Here is a 3697-nt window from a genome sequence, read left to right on the forward strand (position 1 = left end):
TGGAATTGGTTCCATTTAACCCGAAAAGACTGGGTAAGTCTTGGCCTGACCAAATATTCTAAATAAATAAATAAATAAATAAATAAATAAATAAATATATATATATATATATATATATTGCAAAGATTAAAACTTTAACGAAACGAAACACATCTAAACAAAGATTAAAAAAAAATATGTGAAATATAAATTTTGCAAGTTTTAAATAGTGCTATTTTTGAAATAATCTATTGGGGTACTTTAGAAATAATTAAAAAAAAAGGAAAATGTAAAAATAAATATTGATGGTAAAAATGTTTTCTAATCTTTGCCAAAATGATAGAAAACATTAAAAAATATATTACAAATAAGTTTGTTTATTTTTTAAAAATTTTAAAAGATTTTTTTAAATTTTTTCAACATATTGAAACTTAACCACAAAATCCGACTAAAACTAGACCGACCAAAGGCCAGTTTAGAGTAACCCCGCCCGTTCTGGTTCAATCCGGCCAGTTTGTCAAACGCTGGAGCATACTTTGGTGGGGAATCGAATTTTGCACACCGTGAGAGAGTGAGAATGCCGTTAGAGAGAGAGTGCATGATTACCTCCTAAAGAAAGGACTCAGGTCTGCGAATTTTGTAGGCAAACGCAACCACCGCTCTCTTCTCTTGTTTGCTTTCGTGAACCAAGTGCATCTCTAATGAGTATCTGAATCAAACAAACCCCCATTATTTTTGGTCAATTTTGGTAAGTAAAGGTGAATGCAATACATTTATGAAATAAGTGCACGACAGGAGGAAAAGGCCTTGGAATGAAATGACGGCGATCAATTAATCGAAAGTATAAAAGAAGCATAGTTAGCAAGTCTCCAGTTAAAACAAAAAAAAAAAAATTTACAAATCCTACTTTTTGATATCCGTTAAGAACTCTTAATTTTTAGAAAGATCTCCAAAATATCACGTTTTTTAATGGAACTGATCTAAATCCGTATTTTATCTATTTTCAGAAAGACTTTTAATAAAAGCTTCTTCCCTATAACTTTATTTCATCATTAACTTAATATTAATGAATTTTAATTTATAGATAAGTACATTAACAATGGGAAAACTTCACCAATGAGTTCTCTTAGAAAAGGTATATGAAAAAATACAAGCAATATATTACTCCAAAAAAAATAATCAAAACAATCGTATGTCTCAAAATAATAAGTAGAATTAAAAGAAGAATAATCCAATGAAAAATCTTTTATGTATTTATTTTTAAGCCCATTGAGTCCTTATAAAGAGCAAGAGTGAGATTCAATGGTATTAATGATTGAGATAGCTAAGAATTCAGTGCGAGATTTGAATTTGGATAAGTATTTTGTTGTTTTTTTATGTATAGAAAAGTATGATTAATTTTATAGTTTTTTTAATTTATTTCATTGGTGTGTACAACATAGTAATTTGGATGGACCACTATTTTATATATTTGGGTCTTTTTGTTTTCTTTTAATTAACTGCATTCTTATTTTGGGAGCTTTTTTTTTTTTTAAAATAATCCTATACCCTGGTTCACAATTCTTGTTATTTGCTAACTAGTTCTTATATTCAATATTGTTGTTGTTGTATCTATAATATATTTTGTACTATGACAATAGAGTAAGCATTGTTGTTACATTTATTAAAACTTTCAACAAAAAATTGTCAAGCATTACTAAAATTATTGTTTAGTGGCTTAATATATCTATACAATAGCTGCAAATCATACTTCTATATTGTAATCATCTTTACATATTCGATTTTTTAACTATGTTTTGTTTTAACCAAATCCAAAATATTCACCATTCTATAACTTTGAAAATAAAAACGATTTATTACCGATGTTTTGGTCGGTCGATATTTTATTATTCCTTGATCTGCTAACTATCAAAAAGGAGAGAGACCCATACACAGCATAATTAATTAATTAATTTAACTTCTACCATTGAAAGTGTGCTCGGAGGGTGAATGCCAATGACATTGCTTGAGAACATACTCCGTTTGGTTTATTTCAAGTGTTCCAGCTCCACTTTCCCCCCAATTAAGCTGCCATATCAATTTACAGTTACACACACGAACAAGTAGAAAGAGAACAATGTTCAATTACAATTATAGATGAATGGCCCAAAAAACAATTGCACACTTAATAAAGGAATGAGCGCATTATACTACGCTCCTGCAGGAGCATACTGTGAATCTCCTCCATCACTCAAATATCTATTTAGGAGAAATTTTTAGTCTAAAATTTTGAAAAGCATATAATAATTACTAGCTGATAATTTTTTTAAGAAAAATTTTGAATTTTAAGTTTTGTATCATTTGGATCTAGCCCTTCAAAAAATTAGAGGGTCTCAATATTGAGGCATAATTTTTTTCTAATAAATTGAGAGTTTATTTTTTAAATTTCTTTTTTTTACCAAGGCTAGTGTCTGGGTTGTAAAAATTACATCCCTAAATTTGAGATCCCAAATGTTTGCTCGAGGGAGGAAAGGATAGTATCCTCCTAAGGGAGAAGGAAATCTTTTGGCTAATGGAAAAACGTTGTGTTCAAATAAAACATAAGAGAGGGGATGATCGTTCACTTGTGTGTATATAAGACACACTAATTAAAAGGGAGTCATAAAAAAAAGAAAAAATGAAAAAGGAAGTATTAATTTCATTTGTGTTCATGAAGCATACACACTGAGAGAATGAGCCAGATGAAAATTAGATTTTATTCAACTGACTCAGAGAGAGAGATACCATTATATCATGGCCTCTGTTCTTGAGGATTGCTTTGGCGGGCTTATATTCTCTCTTTAAGCACCCCATATTTGGCAGAACCTCCACCCTTTTTTGATGCAGGTCAATTGGAGACTGCATATCCCCATTGCTGCAAGCCGCCCATTCGGGATGGAGCTCGCCCCAGTGCTTCGGCCCCTTCTCACTACCTTCCAAATAATCAAACTCTTTCTCATACTCTACCACCCATTAAACAAAAACATCATACGAGAGAGAGAAAAACATTGACACATAAATCACAGGAAGACCAGAATATACAAAGAGAGATCGAAAATGGGTAGCGGAGATTACCAACTTTCTGAGAAGCCGAAGGAACGGATTGTGTTATAATAAGAAAAAGAATGAAAGAGGACGTGAAGCAAAGGCTAGGCCTACATAGATCCATGTTGATCCTCTCTCTACAAAATGTGTTTCTGATTCTTGATTCTCTCTAGCTCTTACTCAAACGAATGGTTTATATTTAGTATCGCCTTGCCCTTGGGGTTCTAATATATATAGGCTGGGTTTCTTCTTTCCGGGAAGATGAATTGATACAGATATAGTAACAAAAAGCTATGAAAGAATTGTCAAAGTTCGTACCAGCTGTGACGAACTACGATGAAATGTGATCTATTATTATTCATAATTAGCTGTAATTTGGTCTACTTGTTCTTTTTTTTCTGTTAATTTGGGGTAAGAAGGTACCACTTCCCAAGTTGACAATCGGTTACTGTTCAACTATGCCCCCGAAGTTACCCGAATTTATTGGACAGCCTCTGAATCTGTACATAAAACAGGAAAAGTAATGCGTGTGTCAACGGACACACTTCTACAATAGCGTCCCCCTAACCTTTAACATCCATCTTCGTGATGGGTGTTAGAAAATGGTGGCCCCAAAAGTTCCAGTGGACTATGCACAAAGTACGCCAAAAAAAAA

At 32.1% G+C, this 3697-nt stretch overlaps 1 pseudogene across 1 annotated transcript; it reads right to left on the reverse strand.

The window, feature by feature from the left end:
• Window positions 1-1932: 1932 nt before the first annotated feature.
• LOC148782515 (alpha carbonic anhydrase 7 pseudogene) lies at window positions 1933-3336 on the reverse strand (annotated as a pseudogene). The gene is made up of 3 exons (XR_016053985.1): window positions 3073-3336; window positions 2743-2930; window positions 1933-2046 (listed from the first exon to the last, which is right to left on the reverse strand). The product of XR_016053985.1 is annotated as an alpha carbonic anhydrase 7 pseudogene (transcript).
• Between the last annotated feature and the right edge of the window lie 361 nt (window positions 3337-3697).

This window comes from Amborella trichopoda, chromosome 4 (assembly GCF_054954075.1).
Source record: "Amborella trichopoda isolate Santa Cruz 75 chromosome 4, AtrichopodaSantaCruz75HAP2 v2.0, whole genome shotgun sequence".
Classification (NCBI taxonomy): Eukaryota; Viridiplantae; Streptophyta; class Magnoliopsida; order Amborellales; family Amborellaceae; genus Amborella; species Amborella trichopoda.